Source organism: Pelodiscus sinensis, chromosome 2 (assembly GCF_049634645.1).
Source record: "Pelodiscus sinensis isolate JC-2024 chromosome 2, ASM4963464v1, whole genome shotgun sequence".
Classification (NCBI taxonomy): Eukaryota; Metazoa; Chordata; order Testudines; family Trionychidae; genus Pelodiscus; species Pelodiscus sinensis.
The window spans coordinates 21,151,097-21,171,476 of NC_134712.1; the positions used below are offsets into that span (position 1 = coordinate 21,151,097).

The 20,380-nt window shown below is 41.5% G+C and overlaps 1 long non-coding RNA gene across 4 annotated transcripts in view; it reads right to left on the reverse strand.

Moving 5' to 3' along the window:
* LOC102445388 (uncharacterized) overlaps positions 1-20,380 on the reverse strand; it is a 124,670-nt gene that overhangs the window by 62,265 nt on the left and 42,025 nt on the right. For 3 of the 4 annotated variants that reach the window (XR_012901240.1, XR_003087009.2, XR_012901239.1), the window contains exons 2-3: positions 14,284-14,383; positions 12,254-12,373 (exon numbers count right to left, since the gene is read on the reverse strand). This is a non-coding gene — a long non-coding RNA (uncharacterized LOC102445388). The remainder of the gene's footprint in view (positions 1-12,253; positions 12,374-14,283; positions 14,384-20,380) is intronic. The other variant, XR_332998.4, reaches the window with a different exon arrangement.

Here is a 20,380-nt window from a genome sequence, read left to right on the forward strand (position 1 = left end):
GGCCATGCAGCAGGCAGCCGTTGCTCCTGCAGCCCTGGCTGGGGTGGGAGTTGATTCTGCCAGGCTGGAGCATCTCTGCCTGTGGCGTGCCAGGACCCACAGAGCTGGAGCATCCTGCTGGTTGACCATAAGTAGTGAGAATTGCTAGGTTGGTTTTGGTTTTTAAACCATCCAGTGGTGGCCTTTTTTGAGCTTTTAAAAGATTTCAAATAAGAAGCTTTTTTTTTTTTAATTTTGGGTTTCTCTTTTCATTTTCACTTATTTTATGTTGAATATTAATCACTTAAAGAAAATAAAGTTAAACTTTGTGAAAGCATCAGGACACTTTAAGAATTAACTAACAAAGTTAAGGATGGTCAGCAGATGTTCGCTGCCAGATAAAGAGTAGCTGTCAGCTTTGCAGCCTTGAATAAAATATTTGAATGGATATTTGAATGGATTTTTAGTGGAATTTTAAAAAATCTGATTTTGTTACACACACACACACACACACACACACATAATTTTTATTTTTTAATTTGAGATCCCTTGCTATTATGAGAGACTAAATATTTTGAACTGTCTTGGCTTATCTTTTACTAGCTGAAGTTTTGAACATTTTTGTTTTTAAAATGATTTTAGACTAAGTGCTTTGGGCGGCATGTGTGTAAATTGCAAGTTATGAACAAATGACTCATTTAAGTTGCTTACATTTCTAAACCACTATTCATTTTTATATTTATGCTTTGACCAAGTTTGGGTTTTTGTTTTTTTCCAGCTGAGATCTCTTTTGGCCTGGGCTTTGATAACTTCTGTATTTTAGCAATTTGTAGTTCCATCTTTTCCTTCCATGTTTCAGCTATCTGATCTTTACTACATTTTTTATAGTTAAACAATTTAAATGGGATTGTTCGTGTACCTGCTGCAACTATCACAATTCTTTATTTACAGGCTCATTTGTTAGGAAGCACCCATTTTCTTCAGAATGACTGTAAGGCCTTCCGTGGTGTGTGTGGTGACCAATCACATAGTGCAGGGATGGTCAGTAAGCAGATTGTAGGACAAATACAGCACATTGGCACTGAGGGTCAGCCATAATAATAAAGTTGTGTGGGTGACAGTGCTGATTTAACAATTCTGTTTATTCTTTGTGACTGGGAAAGGGCTGTGTTAGTATTAGTATATCTGAATATATTTGTTAGTAACTGGTGGGCGCAACAGTGGCACACATCTGAACAAGCTCACATGACCTCAGTCTGGTGCACAAGAGAAAACTCTGTCTGCTCATGGATGGAAAATCTTAGAGGGAACACAGAATAGAACCATCAACCAACTCCTCACTGTGTGGGAAAAGGTCCTGTAGCCATCCTATAGTACTGTATGGGCTCATCAGAAGGCTTCTGTCTCCCTAACTCTTTGATACTCACCAGAGCAGCACAGCACTTCAACTTGGACTTCACATAGGGAAGTAAATACATATGTAATCTATTTTTCTAGTAAGTGTTAGTAACCTCCGGCATAGCTATGCATCAGACAGCTGTCTTTATGATTTGAGTCTATAAGTTATGGTTGAAAGATTAGAAGTAAACTTTACTCCGATAGCCTATATTTTGAACCGAGCTTATTTTTCTTCAATAGTTTCCTCTAACTTTCCCACACACTCAATATAAAACCAGCCACAGGAAGCTATCCAAAGGTTGCCCACTGAAAATGACAGCATTGCAATTAACTATAAACCATCATGTTAATGCAAACAATACCACAGCCTGGTAAATGGTTTCATGTGCCATTAACTATTAATGAAGAAGTTTTAAAGCAGAAATAGCTAAGTGAATGTATTCTAGGTGAATTTTAGGCAATAGAGTAGAAGATAGATACACACACACATACACACACTGCAATTTAACTAGTAATGGGTAAACCTCACCAGTTCCAAGTTTGATGAGGAGGAGGAGGACACATCGGAGCCATTATTTCTCTGTGGAAAACACAGCACTGGGAAACCAAAGAATCAAAGTCAAAGAGTGCAGGTGACCATCAAAGAAGTTAGGAGAAGGAAGGAACTTCTAGAACAAACTTCCATCTTCCATTGTGCCTAGGTTGGAGTGGCCATGATTTGGTTCCAAGTTTACAGATACATCTTTGGGACCCCACATAATGTCATGCAATGTTGTGTTGTGCCATGATGGGACATTGAGGCATTGTGGTGCGATGACTTTTCCTTGATAAGGTGACTGACAACCCTACCATTCTTCATCCCTTACTTCTCTGAACCATAAGTGCCTGTTTCATGTCAAACAACAACAAAACAAACATCCTCCCCCAAAGAAAAAAACAAAACACAGCATCTTAGTCATATGAAAAAGAAGAATCAAATAGTGATTCTCTGCTCAGCAGACGGAGTAGAGAATGACACCTTCAGCTCGGTCACTACATGGTCATGTAGGAGTAGCCCACTGACAGTGATGCAGAAAGATAAATTACTCATTGTGTAACTGGAGCTGGTTCACTTCCCTCAGCCTGGAAAAAAGGTTACTTCAAGATGAAATACCTGGAAGCCATAGAGGCATCTGTACACATGGGGCTGCTCATCTAGGTGCAGAATGGTGTAGTAGATAGGATGAAGCTAGGGATGGGAATTGGGCAAATCTCTGGATTTCTATTTTTACCTCTTGCTTTGACTAGCTATGTGATATTGAGTAAATTCCTTCACCATGCTATGCTAGTATTCTCCTCTGTGAAATGGGGATAATGCTTTATTTCTCCCATGTTTTATACAAATTAGTTTATGAATATGAATATGCATAACTCAAAGGTGCTTTAGATAAAATGCATCATGTGACATGTCATTTTTAAAGTTCCAATCTGCTGAATGTGTATGTGCTATTTCTGTGCATGTATCATTCTTGTATGCAAAGTTAGAAATATGAAGCATGAATCTGTTTATAATTCAGAATGGGCCAATGAGTGCCATTAGTAAAGCACCAAAAACATAATAGATCAATGATCTATTAAGAGCTTTTCCCCCATAAACCCAAGCTGTAGTTGGTTCTACAAAAAAGAGATGTGGCCAGGCTACTTAATACTGGAACCCATTTTGGATTTTGTACTTCTCCACTCAAGGTGGAAAAAAGTTTAAATTAAACACAAATAATTCCTGCTCTCAACAAAATGGATATAAAGGTAAGAAACCAAACCAGAGAGGAGTGACCAAGCACCAGGAGACCTCCATTTACCACCCAAGATGGCTGCTAATAGTATCTAAGGGGAAAGGATTGGGCCCAAGTAAGGAGGATGCCTACCTTGTGAAAAAGATTATTAGAATTAAAGTTAGCATAAGAATTTGCATGTAACAAATTTCTTAGGATACACCGGCACAGCAGAGCTACAGTCAAATTAAGCTATGCATCTTCAGCTACGTCAACTGCATAGCTTGTCGAAATAGCTTAATTCACCTTTTGGTGTTGTCTACACAGCAGGAAGTCAAAGGAAGAACAGTCTTCTTTCGACTTCCCTTACTCCTCATGGAATGAGGGTTACCATGAGTTGGAGTAAGAAGTCCTCCAGCTCAACATTATTTCTAAATAAAAGTTTGTAGTGTAGACCTGTACTATGTTATTTCAGAATAACATCAGTTATTATTAAATAACAGTGCGGTGTAGACATACCCTTAGTGTATTAGGCTTAGTTGGAACGTTTTGTTTATTTTGGCTTAGTAACTCACTTACTGTTTTTGTCTGTTTTACTCACTTTGTCTGTTTTTACTTGCAATCACTTAAATCCTAATTTATGTACTTAATACATACACTTTTGTTTATTATCAAATTCAGTGTAAATAATTGTTACCGGGGGTGGGAGGGAGAGTTGCAACTATGCATATCTCTCTTTCATTCATAAAGAGAGTGAAATCTTGTGAACTTTATCTGTCTAAAAGTTTTATGCAGCGTAAGATGAATTTATTTGGGTTCTGGTGCCTTTTGAGGTTTGTGTTCCTGGATGCTGCCTAGGCCTTATAGCTGAGCCCTGCCTCCGAGCTGAGTTGGTCCAGTGTCTGTAATACTCTGCAGGGGAGCTGTTGCTTCAACTCTGTGTCTGGGCTGGGAGAGACCAGATCTTCTGGCCCAGCAGAGCAGGGTGGTGGGGCACCCCAGAGGGAAGGCAGGCTAGCTTAGTGGCATGATCGGCACACCAGGTCATGTTCATGTAAGAGTAGCCCACTGACACTGATGCAGAAAGACAATGTGTAACTTGAGCCAGTTGACATCCTCCAGCCTTGAAAAAAAGTTCCTTCAGGTTGAAACACCTGGAAGCCAGAGAAGCATCTGTACATTGGAGCTGCTCATCTAGCTGCAGAAGCTACAAAATGGTGCAGTGGAGGGTTGGGAGCCTGGCATCTCTCTGGGTTTCTATTCTTAGTTCTTCCATTGACTAGCTGTGTGATATTGGGTAAATTCTTTCACCATCCTATGCTAGTAGTCTTCTCCATGAAATGGGGATAATACCATTTAATGTGCCTGCCTAACTCGGATTAGTTTGAGTTGATTAATATTTGTTAAGCACTCAGAGCTCCTCATATGAGAGATGCTATTGTTAGACACATATATGTGATTTGAGAATGGAAAATGCTAGAAAATCTTCCTCATTAATGGGAGAAAATCCTTTCCCTCACCACTTTGTGGCACAAGAGGTGGTGCTTACAAATTTCCCTAGCTACTCTGCTTAGACGTGGACAACTGACTAGCCTAAAAAAAAAAAAAAAAAAAAAAAAAACCAACAACAACAAAATCACAGGACATAGTGCAGATTTAGGTTAAACTGACCTAAGACTAAAACAAACCGATGTAACTGTGCAATAGTACCTTGGTGGGTGAGGGACAGTCTGTTGGTTATTTGCATTGTCATGTCATGTCACCTTACACTGGCAAGATCACATGTCTTTAGTAATAATAATTTTCGCTTACTGTACATGGCGCCTTTCATCCAAGGCTCTCAAGTTACTTTGCAAACATTAATTAAGTCTTACAATGTCCCATGAAGAAAGATGACTTGGCTCAAGTCATATCCCAATCACTGGCAGAGACAAAACTGGTATTGTTTTTCTGGTTCCCCATAGACAGATTCAGATACTAGATGGCACACTCTTTTTGCATTAATGGCGCAATCCAATGCTGTTGAGCATTCAGAATTTAGGAGACAGTGATGAAATGCATTCTAGAATACTCAAGAAGCTTAGAGAGAAGGTATTTCAGCCTTTAGCTAATATCTTTAAAAAATCATGGAAGTCAGGAGAGATTCCAGAAGAAAGGAAAAGGCAAATATAGTGCCCAGTATAAAAAGGGAAATAAGAACAACTCAGGAAACTACAGACCAGTCTGTTTAACGTCTGTGCCAGGGAAGATAATGGAGCAAGTCATTAAGAAATTCATCTGCAAACATCTGGAAGATAATAAGGTGACAGGAAACAGCCAGCATGGAGTGGTAAAGAAAATCACGTCAAACCAATCTGATAGCTTTCTTTAACAGGATAACACATCTTGTGGGTAAGGGAGAAGCAGTGGACGTGGTATACCTAGACTTTAGTAAGGTATATGATAGGGTCTCGCATGAAATTCTTATCAATAAAGTAAGGAAATAAAATCTAAATGGGGCTACTAAAAAGTGGGCGCATAACTGGCTGGATAACCATTCTCAGAGAGTAGTTATTAATTGTTCACAATCATGCTGGTAGGACATAACAAGTGGGGTTCCACAGGGATCAGTTTTGGGACTGGTTCTGTTCCATATCTTCATCAATGATTTAGATGATGGCATAGAGAGTATGATCATTAAGTTTGCCAAAAATACCAAGCTGGGAGGGGTTGCAACTGCTTTGGAGGATAGGGTCATAATTCAAAATGATCTGGACAAACTAGAGAAATGGTCTTAGATAAACAGGATGAAGTTTAATAAGGACGAAAGCAAAGTACTCCACTTAGGAAGGAACCATCCGTTTCACACATACTGAATGGGAAGCGACTTCTAGGAAGGAGTACTGCAGAAAGGGATCTAGAGGTCATGGTGGACCACAAGCTAAATATGAGTCAACAGTGTGACACTGTTGCAAAAAAAGCAAACATGATTCTGGGATACATTAATAGGAGTGTTGTGAGCAAGACATGAGAAGTCATTCTTCCACTCTGCCCTGTGTTGATTAGGCCTCAATTGGAGTATTGTGTCCAGTTCTGGGCATCACATTTCAAGAAAGACGTGGAAAAAGTGGAGAAGGTCCAGAGAAGAGCAACAAAAATTAAGAAAGGCCTAGAAAACATGACTTATGAGGGAAAACTGAAATAATTGAGCTTATTTAGTTTAGAAAAGAGAAGACTGAGAGAAGACATGATAGAGGTTTTCAAGTGTCTAAAGGGTGTTACAAGGAGGAGGGAGAAAAATTGTTCTGCTTGGCCTCTGAAGATTGGACAACAAGCAAGGAGCTTAAATTGAAGAAAGGGAGGTTTAGGTTGGATATTAGGAAAAACTTCCTAACCATTAGGGTGGTTAAACACTGGAATAAATTCCCTTGAGAGACTGTGGAATCTCCCATCACTGGAGATATTTAAGAGCAAGTTGGATACACATTTGTCAGGGATGATCTAGACAGTGCTTGGTCCTGCCGTGAGGGCAGGGGACTGGATTGGATGACCTCTTGACGTCCCTTTCAGTTCGGCTGTGTCTACATTGGTACCCTTTTCCGGAAAAGGGACACTAATGAGACAAGTCGGAATTGCAAATGCCGATTTAAATATCCCCCGCGGCATTTGCATGAACATGGCTGCCGCTTTTTTCCGGCTCGGGGCTTTGCCGGAGAAAAGCGCCAGTCTAGACGGGCTCTTTCGGAAAATAAAGCCTTTTCCGGAAAATAAAGCCTCGGATTTGCCTCGGAATAAGGGATCTTCCGGACAAGGCTTTATTTTCCGAAAGATCCTGTCTAGAGTGGCGCTTTTCTCTGGCAAAGCCCCGAGCCAGAAAAAAGCGGCAGCCATGTTCATGCAAATGCCGCGGGGGATACTTAAATCCCCCACGGCATTTGCAATTCTGACTTGTCTCATTAGCATCCCTTTTCCGGAAAAGGGTGCCAATGTAGACACAGCCTTCTAGTATTCTGTGATTCTATGAATTTCTTTAAGAAAGATTCCTGAAATGAGTAGACACATACACTATCATAGTTCAAAAACATCCCCAGCTAGAGAGAACAACAAACTAATTAAAAGGAAATGAAAGTTAACTCTTTCCAAATTAAACACATATCTTATTAAATTATCTCATTAAAACACAGAAATCAACAAACACATCTTAATATTTTTATTACTGCAGATATTTCCACTGAAGTGGGCCAGAACTCAAGAAAACCCATTGCTCCCATTGATGTCTTTGGGCTTCATTCTCCTGTCACTTTCCTCAGTTTACTATAATGTAATTGAACTGACTTTAGTGTACCAGTACGGGTAGAACCTCTCTAGTCCGGCATCTCTGGCCTGGCAATATCCATTGTCCAGCATGATTTTAGTTAGCTTGATATCCGCTTATCATGGTTGTTGCCAAGTTTCCCGCGGTCCCATAAATTTTGTTTGCAAGCACCAGTCCTGGCTCTCAGTGTTCTGTGATGTTATTTAGCTTTAATTTTCTCCTAAGTGTCTTCTAACAGCCCCGTAAGCAGTGGAAGTGTTGGCAATGAGGCTAGGCAACAGAAGATAGATTACAACCTATCAATAGATTACAACCTATACTGGAACAGGATACTAAACTCCAAGAAGCTCTGGGAGACAGACCCATAGTCTCCTATAGACAACCACCTAACCTCAAGATGATTCTTACCAACAACCACAGAACATACCACACTAATACCAACCCTGGTACTTTCCCTTGCAACAAACCCCACTGCCAGCTTTGTCCACATATTCACTCTGCTGACACCATTATTGGGCCTAACCAAGTGAGTTATAAGATCAAGAATACATATTCCTGCGCCTCCAGAAATATAATCTATGCTATCATGTGCCGAAAGTGTCCGTCTGCTATGTACATTGGACAAACGTCTCAGACACTCCGCCAAAGAATCAATGCCCACAAAACAGACATTAGACAGGATCACAAAGAAAAAACAGTTGCTTGTCATTTCAACCAGAAAGGACACTGTCTGAATGACCTGCTAACCTGCATCCTACTTCAGAAGACATTCAAATCTGCACTTGAAAGGGAATCCTCTGAACTGGCATTCATGCTAAAATTCGACACTCTCTGCAGGGGACTTAACAAAGACTCCAACTATCTTACCCATTACAAAGATAGCTTCCCCAATTATCACCTCTAATATCATTAACTCACTGGCATTCACCTTCCTTTCCTCCCCCCCCCCCTTGCATCACCCTTCTGTTCTGAAATGTGATTTGTCCTTTTCATATGTGTTCATTTTTTTAAATTGTATCCTTTGGTATATATGGCTGTGACTATTTTCTTCCACTATTTGATCTGAGGAAGTGGGTCTGGCCCACAAAAACTCATCATCTAATAAACCATCTTGTTAGTCTTTAAAGTGCTACATAGTCCTGTATTTTGACTCACTTACTGTGAGCATTACACATGAAGCGAGTCTGGAGTTAGGGATCTGGTTGAAGAGAGATGAGTGGCTTGGCAAACCAGGACTGGGAGAGGACAAATAGGGCAGAAACACTGTCCCACAACAAAAGATTTCACAAGAAACAAAAGACTTCTAATGGAGCCTGACTCGGCTCTATCTTTTAACAGCAGGGAAGACAGGTTAAACCAGACTTGAGCACACAGACCTTCTGGCAGGGACATCTGTCCCCACTTCTCACTTTCACAGTGATCTGCATCTGGGCTTCCAGCTTAGCAAGTTCATTTCCCTTGAGGGTAACTTCTGCGATCAGGATGGACTAAACACAGTTCTGCTGCTCTTTGCTCCCTGAATAAAGGTCACCTTTCATTAGCCCGGCACCGAGTACTGACCCGATTGCTAACCCAACACCACTCAAAGCTGATCTCTTGGGCAATACAGCTCTGTCTCTGTATCTCTAATCACAGTAGGGGTGTGTCTAGACTACAGGGTTTTTTTTCTAAAAAACTTCCCCTGCGTCTAGACTGCTGCCGCATTCTTTTGAAAGTAAATCGAAAGAACGCGGCAGTTTTTTCGACCGTGGATAACCTCGTTTTAGGAGGAAGAATGCTTTTTTTCAAAAGTGCTCTTTCGAAAAAAGGCGCTATGTAATGCAAACTGCTTTTTAAAAAGAAAGCATCCAGACTGCCTGGGTGTTCTCTTTCAAAAAAGCGGCTTGCTTTTTCAAAAGTACTAGTTGTAGTCTAGATGCTCTTTTTCGAAAGAGGCTTTTTTGAAAGTATCGACACAAATATACATAACCCAAAGATGCTTTCAACAAATAGCTTCATGTAACCTATCAATTTTAATCTCTTAATCCGTTGGATCTGTTTATCTTATTTTGGTGTATGTATTGTTCTTGTGTGTAAAGTTAGACCTGTGGATTATGAAATGCTTTATGATTTTAAATGTGTAAATGGAAAGCCATCAAGGGTGATTCCACTTTTGGGATGACTCAGTGTCTGGGCAATCATATGCAAAAAGCCTTTTGTCCTTAAGTCTTAGCAGTGGTTGGTAGGGAAGGGCCAGGTGACTTCCCATGCAAAGGGAATCTTTAAAAACAACAGGAAAGTAAGAGTGTTTTGTCTTTGGCTGGCACACTCAAAGGAAGGAGCCAAAGACTCCAGGGGAAGAACAGCACTGGTTTGGAAGGCTTAGCTGGAAAAGAAACAGTTTTAGGGTGAGTTTGTAATAAGTTTGTTTACTGAGGTTTCAGTGTTAGAGTTAGCTAAGCATTTTCTGTTGTTTTGAGTTTATAATCTACTTTGCTCTGCCTGTTCTCACTTATTACCGCTTAAATCCTACTACTTGTATTTAATAAAATCACTTTTATTTTCTATCACGCCCAGGGTAAATCATTGTTACCTGGGGGAACAATCAGTGTGTACAATTCCCCCTTTCATTGCCAAAGGGGGCCTGCCTAAAAGATTCCTTTGGGGTTCTCACCCATGTGGGGAGTGGGATCCCAGGAAGCTGGGCCCTAAACTGCACTTTCCTTAGACCTGAAGAGTTTCAGTGTCTGCATTGCTTCAGAGAGGGGCAGGGGGCAGTAATCGCAGCTTGGTGCCTTGGCTGGGGAAAACCAAGGGAGCTAGCCCAGAAGGACCAGGCAATGAGAAGCCCCAGAGAGGAGGAAGGTGAGTGGCAGTAGCTTTGTCAACACTCCAGGAGGCACCCCAAGGAGTCTTCTGTGACCTCATCACAGCATCATTGTTTGGGGACTGACAGGACAGTTTCACTATTAAGTGCTCATGTCTTTCCGACCTGTCACAGTATAATAAACCTTTCCTTTCTCCTTGCTTGCCCTTTCAAAACATGTATTGATAACCTATGAGTACATTCCATTTGGTAATGAACTGTTCTTCTATCATTGAGTTAGAATCACTACAAGTTAATGCCCAAGTAGCTCTTTAAAAACTAATTCAGCTAGACTATTTAGGCCCCAAATTCCTTAGTTTAATAACTAAATCCAATATTTTGCTTCCTTGTTAGTAAATGGCTGGCCACCCAGTTAGCATCAAGAGTAAAGAAATATTAACAGCAGCGTTCCAGAATATATTGAGATAAATTCTGCTAAAGCTTTAGTTAATGATTTATATTTTTCATAGACTTGTTTTCTTGCATCATCTTAAGCAAGGGTAAATACAAAGAAAATGAAGAAAATATGTGAAAGCAATGCTAGGTCCACTATTAAAGGTCATGTTTTTGGTGGTTTTCCAGAATTGCTTGGTTGTGATTCAGATACACAGATTGGTGCTCTTACAGCTGGGACACAGAGAGTGACTGTGGTTTATAACTAACTGTTGAATCATTTGTGGAATGGGCTCAGGGGATCCATTCATGATGGGAAACAAACTCAAGTGTCCATAGTGGGGTGTTCCATCCATCTCAGACTTTATTGGGTTCTACAGTACTTCAGGGACACTGAAATAGGGTTGTGTTAGAGAAGAAACAGGTGACCAAGGAGCAGATGGAGTAAATGGAACTACTTTATTGCCTACGCACAGTAACCTCAGACCCACAACGCAACGTTCTGAATGGCAACAATTTGGCAACAATTACACCCTTTTATCTATTTTAGTATGTTAATTAACACATCTATTACTACTTTCCCATAAACCTTATTTAGTATGTTCGCTCCCATACAATGAATATTTATGGGCAGATGACGAATATTATTATACCCACCATTAATCACTATTTACAGAATTTCTAATTAAATCAATACTTTTCTACATTACAAACTTTCCGAATCAGCAGATTACAGAGATTACAAGAAAACTAACCCTGAAAATTTTTTATACAGAGCCAATGAGGGTAAGTAAAAGACACAACTTAAAAGAGCAGCTGCACACTTATCTATCTTTCTAGGCTGCAAGAAGGAAGGGAAAGAACATATTTATACATCCAAAAAGATAATACCTGCTTTGGCCGGACTCTTAATCTATTTTTCCAGACTGCAGAAACAAAGGGGAAAATCCATGTTTAAAGAGCAATGCCTATTTTGGCTAGACCCCTGGGCTACGTCTAGATTGGCCCCAAATTCCGGAAAAGGGATGCAAAGCAGGTAAGTCAGCATAGGGAAATCCACGGGGGATTTAAATATCCCCCACGGATTTAAATAAACATGTCCGCCGCTTTTTTTCTGGCTTGGGGAAAGCCGGAAAAAAGGCGTCTAGACTGGCGCGATCCTCCGGAATAAAGCCCTTTTCCGGAGGATCTCTTATTCCTACTTTCAAGGGCTTTATTCCGGAGGATTGTACAAGTTGAACCTTAATCTAAAGATAGATTAAGGTTCAACTTGTACAAGACTAGATAATTGTGGAACATGGTAGGTAAAATTAGGATTCAAAATCTGAACTCAAACCTTCAGTTAATATTTTAAAAGCTCAAATAACACCAAATTCTGAGGAAAAGAGAAAAACCTATAAATAAATGTCATACATTCTCCCATAAATTCTTAACTAGAAATAATAAAAGAGAGAGACACTGGAGTTGGAAGACCACTGTTAGCATAGAGTTGTTCCCTGCAATAGTTCTAGAGCTTTGATTGTCTGTCTAATTTTCAAGAGATGGCGTTCAGAACTATTCCAAATGCTAATAAATGCAATAGGAAGTCTTTACCTGAGCATCCTCCCCTCCTGCTGGAACTTGTAGTTTCAACAAACCATACTTCCATGTTATATGCAAGGCATCCAGGAGATTGCATCTGATCCATGTACCACATTTTGAAGCCTCTAGATTCTACCATAACACGAACAATAAACCATATTACAGTTCACTTCCTGCTACTCTGTGCTGTCAAAATATCTCAAGGAATCATGGGGTGCACATTCTGAAATAGTGAAATAGTTCTATTCTTAGTGGCCAGAAACAGGACAGAACAATTTCTCAAACTTCGTTTTTTAAAATGTTTTGTCCCAGTTCATAGTATTGTGACCAAACAGTGATGAAAATGGTTGATTTTAAAGTATATGGGATAAACTATTTGGAAAGTTCTGTGAATTTGTCACTAGGGGTGGGTCTACACTGCACCCGTAGCTCAAAATAAGCTATGCAATTTGAGCTATGCAAATTGTGTAGCTTATTTTGAGAGTATTTCGAAACAGAGTGCTATTCTGAAACATCCCTTAATCCTCTTGGAACGAGGTTTACCAGGATGTTGGAATAGTGAGTCCATTATTTTGAAAGCTATTTTGAAATTATGGGCTCATTTAAAAGTCGTGAAATAGCTGTTTTGGGATACCAGAAGTATCCCGAAATAGCACCGCAGTGTAGATGTACCCTATATGACTGTTTTAATATATTTATTTTATTATTCAGTACTAACAATATAAGAGATAACAAATGTGCCCTCTAGGAAAGTGAATGTTTCCAGATTTATTTGTATAATTGACTGTTATGAACTATGATAACCCCACAGTTAATTTGTGGCAGTAAATTATCATTTTATTAGATTAACACCTGCTTCTGGTTTTCCTCTGTGAATAGTAATCAATACGGTGGCCATTAACACTGTATTCCTTGAAAAGGCTGTCTGGTCTGGGAAGAGTTAGGAGGATCTGCTAATAGGGTGATGAAATTTTAGACCCCTCCAAGCTGATGAAGAGTATTAAAAGTTTTAGTGTACTTTAGGAACATGAAGATTAATTTTCATATACTTAGGCTCTAATGTCCATATTTAAGAACATAAAAAGTGACCTGTTTGTTTGACTGTTTGTTTGTTTATAGCAATGTTGAGCACTCACAAGGGAAACTATTTGGGATCGGTCCCTCTAGCCAGGCCCCCTATTCTGATGCCAAAATAAGCACTATGATCCATTCTTTCAGGTCCCACCAATGAAAACTTTGGATAAACAGCGCTGTGAAGTGACATACTGCTCAAGTGACATAGGCCCTGATCCTGCACTATTGAAGACAGTGAGACTTTTACCATTGACTTCCATAGGGAGCAGGCCCATAGTGTGCTGAGGTTTGGTGTGTTCACAAACTACAGGAAGTGCCAAAGTGACAGGGGAAAACCTCTGCCCCATCTATGCTTATCCCATTCTTTGTGGTCACCGACCCATCCCAGGAGAGGTTTCTAGGGGGTCTATTAGCAGAGTTTTCTGGCAGTGATTCCAGATGTTACAGCTGTGATTCATGGCAGTGTTTCTGTGATCTGAAACTGCAATAAAGAGAGCTACATTTCATACAGATAGCGACAGCTCTCAGAAATGAAGAATAAAAACGTATGGTACAGAGATAGATGAGCTACGTCATGGGGATACACTCTGCTCAAAGAGACAAGCTGCATTATTTTACACTCCCCAAATGATACATTTTCTAAGTATTTCCCATTGTGCCATTTGCTGTCTTTACCAGCAGGAAGATTCTCTAAGGACTTGTCAATACTAGACATTTTTTGCCATTTTAACTATACTGATGTGAGTAACGCAACAGTCCCCCGCCCCCCTCCCCACTCCGTCCCTTGGTATGAATGAAGTTATTATATTAGACTGCTCCTGCTGGTTGGGATGGACTTGGCGCTTCCCTGTCATAATGTTTTTTTCATTGAGTTAATTTGTTTTGAGCTTGCAATATTGTGATTGGCAGCCCTAATCAATATATTTTTATAGATGTGTTTATTTTCCCTTTCATAGAATATCACTTACAGTTAATTTTCAGGTGTTTTCTTCAGTTCACTGCTCTGTTCTGTGAAGATGATAAACTTGGATTGCATTGGAAAGTCCCATTTTGTAAGGAGTTGGGGAGCTGCAAGCAAAAAAATAAAGTTAGGGGGTGACTGAGCAAAAAAGAAAAGGTCGAGAACCCTTTATACAGATTAGTCCATGTGTGGTGTTTAATTTGCAGAAGTAGGCTGGATGAGTGGTTCTCAGACTAAATCAAGAGTTACACAGTTTTCACCTTGGGTGCATCTAGACTGGCAAGATTTTGTGCAAAAGTGGCTGCTTTTGCTCAAAATCTTGCCACCTGTTTACACGGGCCACGACCATTTACTCAAGAACACTGACTTTGTACTGTACAAAATCAGTGGTTCTTGCACAAATACTCCGATGCTCCAGCTCAGGGATAAGCCCTCTTGCACAAGTATTCTTGGCAAGTATTGCCAAGTTAATTTCTTGCACAAGAAAGCCCGATGGCTAAAATGGCCATCAGAGCTTTCTTGTGCAAGAGAGCGTCTACACTGGAATGGATGCTTTTGCGCAAAAGCAAATCTTTTGCGCAAAGGCACATGCCAGTATAGACGCTCTCTTGCGCAAATACTTTTAACAGAAAAATTTTCCATTAAAAGTATTTGCACGAAATCATGCCAGTCTAGACGCAGCCCTCTTGTTCAAACACAAAAACAACTCTCCTGTTTAGTCAAAGTGATTGATTAGAATAAATTTAAAAAGGACAACTCCTCCTTGAGGCGGCAGATGCAGAAAAGACACTAGTCTCATGCATCCTTCTCAGCCATGAACATGTCCTCTCATCCTCCACTCTTTTCCCTGGGATTTTCATGCTCTTCTGATTTCTTCTTCCTTCTCTTTCAGTAGCACTGGCATCAAATGCCCCTCTGGGTGTGTCTAGACTACATGCCTCCTTCGACGGAGGCATGTAGATTAGCCAGATCGGAAGAGGGAAATGAAGCCGCGATTAAAATAATCGCGGCTTCATTTAAATTTAAATGGCTGCCCCGATCTGCCGATCAGCTGTTTGTCGGCAGATCGGGGGAGTCTGGACGCGATGCCCCGACAAAGAAGCCTTTCTTCATCGACACAGGTAAACCTGGTTTCACGAGGCTTACCTGTGTCGATGAAGAAAGGCTTCTTTGTCGGGGCATCGCGTCCAGACTCCCCCGATCTGCCGACAAACAGCTGATCGGCAGATCGGGGCAGCCATTTAAATTTAAATGAAGCCGCGATTATTTTAATCGCGGCTTCATTTCCCTCTTCCGATCTGGCTAATCTACATGCCTCCGTCGAAGGAGGCATGTAGTCTAGACACACCCTCTTTCTCTAGTCTCCAGTGGAGCCATTCTACCTGGAGTGCTCCTGCCACAGTTACCTTGGATTCCCCCCTATTAAAATGGTGCTACAGAGCTAACCCTGCAAAAGTTAATACAGCTTCAGAACACCAGCTTCTTGTGCTCTCTCAGCTCAGGATTGACAGTGAGAGGGCAAATTCACAAAGGCTTGGTTGGCTTCCCTGATGAGCCCCTGACCCAATTCCTTCATTGCCACAGAATTGGAAACTCATAAAGAGGCTTAAAGGGGGGCAAGGAAAGGGACAGAAGTCTGGAAAGACAGAACTCTCCTTCCTCTGGACAGACTCGCTTCTGTAGGCACCCAAGGAGGTAAAAGTTAAACTGTCTGCTTCATGTTATCACTCAGTAGAAATTAGAGCAGCAATTCACTCACTCATTCACAAATCTGTTCTTCAAGATGCTATGTCCATCAGGTATTGGACTGTTTCTTATTATCTAGCGTTTATGCGAAGGGCTGAACCTCTCCACTTTGTTCAGATGCCAAAGACCACAAACGCTGCGAAGGAGCCTCCAGCATGGGAGAGGGCTGGTTTGCATATTCTACAGTTCTGAACCATTCAATCCTAAACATCCATTTGTAACCACTGAAGAGCACAATTGCTGAGTACAAGACACCATTTGGGAGGCTCAGGAATGAATTTTAATTTCCTAGATACAATTTTACAAGAAAGTCTCATATTTTTCCCCATTCTTTAAGTGTCATAATGGTATGGGTAGGGCTCATCACAACCCAAGAATTCCACTTTGCATAAAATTGAGGTTTTGCGGTTTGCTTTGGTTCATCATCAGAAATTTCAATCTGTGTCTGGGGGACGAGGGGAAATGAAAACCCCACCTACTCCAGAATAGCCAAGCATCTATTGCAGGGGTGGGCAATCATTTTTTGGGGGGGCACTGCGAATTTTGGAGGTGGTCGTCGGCCACCCTGGAAGGAGTGGGGCCTCAGGCAGGAGGGATGGGGCCAGGAGACTTCGAGTGCTCCCTCACCCACAGACCCTGATTGGCCTGGGAGTGGGGGAGCACATGAAGTTTTTGTCCCCCACCCTGCCCGGCGCCTATAGAGAACCACTGGCTGTTTTCAACAGCTAACAGTTCCCTCTGGGCACCACATGCCTCTTGCGCTGTGAGGAGACTTTGCGTGCTCCCTCCTCCCACAGGCCAATGGGGAGAGAGGGAGGAAGGAAGGAAAGAAAGAAGCATCAGGAGAGGGGTCAAAAGGAGGCTGTCTCCTCCCCACGCTTCACCTCCCCTCCCCACACCTCTCAGCCACTGGGAAAGGCCTGGGCGTAGGGGAGCAGACATTGTTTCTGTCTCCCCCACCCTGCCCTGTCAGGGGCACATGGTTCCCTCTGATGCTGTGCACCCCTGGCAGTGGGAGGAGACTTCAGGCGTTCCCCCATCCTCAGGTCTGATGGGCCTGGGGATGGGGGAGCAGGAGGGTGGCCACAGGCCAGATCAACCCGCTTGGTAGGCTGCATCCAGCCCATGGAGGCCCCTTTGCCCCTGATCTGCTCTGTCCGAGTCAATGGGATCTTCTGCATCCCAAGCAAGTGCCTTATCAGGCTGAAGACTCAGATTTTCACTCTCTAGCCTTTTGAGAGAGTAGAAAAATACAGCATATACATCATTATATAAATGTCATATTGCAGATATTATTTCCTCTTCAGAGTGTGAGAGAGAGTGGGACTGTCATTTTAAGAAATGTAATTGTTCCTGTGAGAAGAGCTGACTTTGTACTTTGCTAAATGCCAGGCTAATAAACACTTTGGCTTTGATTGTTGTATTTTTCTTGACGTCTCGTCTTTCTCATTTTTTGCCAATGAATATAGTAGAATGTCTAATCTACAGGTTCTTCCACATTTGTACTCCTTTTCCCATTCCTCCTACTGTAGAAAAGGTTAGTGACAAAAGGAAAAGTAATTCTGTAACTCTCACTTTTCAAAATGTCCCTCAGCTTTCTAACTTTTTCATCTACCAGATATTTGAGAGAGTTTGTCTATCTGTGAGCGAGCAAGCAAGTCTGTCTGTTTGTCTGTCTGTGCATCCATCTATTTGTTCAAGAGCTCCTCATAAATGGCAAGAGATAGGATCACCAAATTTGGTATGCAGCTTCCTATCATCATAACTTGAAGCAAGATAAGGGTCTGGCTGTGGAGGAGAAGGGTTGAAGCTTTCCTCTCCTCCATAATTCATACGGGAATGCATAAATCCATACAGAAAAGAATCACGAGGCAGCTAAAAGGGGTTTGCTGGGGACATGTCCCCTCCTGGGTCCAGGACTACCCCATATCCAAGTCCACACCCCACAGGCACCCTTTAGGGAGGGGACTTCAGCCTTCTTCCCCTATGTGTATGGGAGCAAGGGGAAAGCACACAGTTTGCTGCATTCCTCACTCTTCCTGGAGTATACAGGGGCAGACAAACCTGGATCTGTCCCAGCTGGGGGACATGTACCTCTCCCCCAGCTGTGCCCTCTGGAACTGCAATGGCCATGAAGAGGGGCTTCTCCCTTAGCCCCAAGCTGCTGAGATGAGAGAAGGCTGATCGTCTCTCCCCAGGGAAGTCTGCATTAAACCCCTCATCTCAAGCCCCACCCCAGAATAATGATTTAAATGAAGAAAAACAAAAAATAATTGAGTTAAGGACCTGAGTTACAAAATCTTCTAGTTTAGGAAATAAAAATAAAATTGAAAATCTTTTTTCCAAATATTTAAAAAATAATCAATTTCGAGAGCCAAAGGATTCAGCCTAAAGTAAACTTTTTAAACTAAGTTAAATATGATCTAGAAAATGCAATCTATAATTAAAATGGTCACGATGATTGCATGAACCGTCACACTGAAGCTAAAACAATACTCAGAGCAATTTAAGTCTGACGAGTAAATAAAATATGTAATACAGAATCTATACAATGTTGCATGTGTTATATTATCCTGCTATAATAAAAGCAATCCCAAATTTTTAACATCAGTTGAGTCTCTAAACAAAAGACATCCAGTTAAGATAAGCACCTGGTCTTGCTTCTAAGAATTATAGCCAATATTTCCCCTCAAAAAGACCTCTTTAATCACATAACACTTTCTGATAGAATTGCAAACTCATCTGTGCCAAAAGTCTGAAGTAGGAGGTAGGTGATGAACACCATCCTGAAACAAGCTATTCCACAGCAGCATGCCAAGCGAGCTTTGTGTTCCAGGCTACAAACTCTCGAGTTCATTTTTTATGATATGACGATTAGAAACAAAGTTTCTGTTTTCTCAGTGTAATTTATACACATTCAGAAAGACTGGCTGGAGCCGTAAACCCATGTTATGTGCTCTTCATGTTCTTGTATTGATTTATGTAGTGATCTTTATTAAAAAGTCAGTATATGTTTTATTTTTATTCATCAAACTTGTAATTTTTTAAAAAAGAATAGCAGTTTTAAAATAAACTTCAAAAGTTTTAAACCGCGATGGTCCTTTCATTTTTAAGGTGTGAGGAAAAGGGCTTTTGCTGTTTTATAGTGTAACACATGCCCCAGGAGCCTCTCAGGCATAGTCCATGTAATTTATTTATGTTCCCATCAACAACACCAGTATAGTCCCAGGCAGGAATATTATTTACAGTACTTGTCTACCTACAGCCCCTTCCCAAAGGGCCAGGGAGAGATGAGGTTTCCTTCCTTGAGATCTCAGCTAGTCCTGGTTACTTACTTTTTCATTCTTACCATCTCCTGCTTCCTCCCTGTGATCTTCTACCCCTCAGCGGATAACCTAATTGGCCCATTCAGCCTCCCAGCCTGATCAACCAGCTAACTGCGCATCCCCAATCAGAAACAAAAAACAGAACTATGTAGCACTTTAAAGACTAACAAGATGGTTTAATAGGAGATGAGCTTTCGTGGGCCAGACCCACTTCCTCAGATCAAATAGTGGAAGAAAATCTCCAATCAGATTTCTCCAGAGGAGCTGACTGACACCTAAGCAATCAGAGTGCTGGCTCACCAGGTAGCTATCAGCACTCTATCACACAAAGGTTATGAGAGATGAAGGATAAAACGTACTTACTATATATAAAAAACAAAAGAACCAACAGCTCTTCCTCCCCCTCCCTTTTTAAAAATGCAGCCACAGTGAAAATGGATGCCTTTTGACACTTGACATGGAGATGATCATCAATCAGATTAGTGTATTTGCTCTGAAAAGGGGGGGTATGTCTACACTACCCCGCTAGTTCGAACTAGCAGGGTAATGTAGGCATACCGCAATTGCAAATGAAGCCCGGGATTTGAATTTCCCGGGCTTCATTTGCATAAGCGGGGCGCCGCCATTTTTAAATCCCCACTCGTTCGAACCCCGTGCCGCGTGGCTACACTAGGCACGAACTAGGTAGTTCGAACTAGGCTTCCTAGTTCGAACTACCGTTACTCCTCATTCCACGAGGAGTAACGGTAGTTCGAACTAGGAAGCCTAGTTCGAACTACCTAGTTCGTGCCGCGTGTAGCCGCGCGGCACAGGGTTCGAACTAGCCGAGATTTAAAAATGGCGGCGCCCGGCTTATGCAAATGAAGCCTGGGAAATTCAAATCCTGGGCTTCATTTGCAAGTGCGATATGCCTACATTACCCCGCTAGTTCAAACTAGCGGGGTAGTGTAGACATACCCTGAGTGGTTTGAGTTAATAAAACTGTAACTATTGGAAACCTGTGTAGTCAGCATGGGAGGAAGGCCAAGGGAC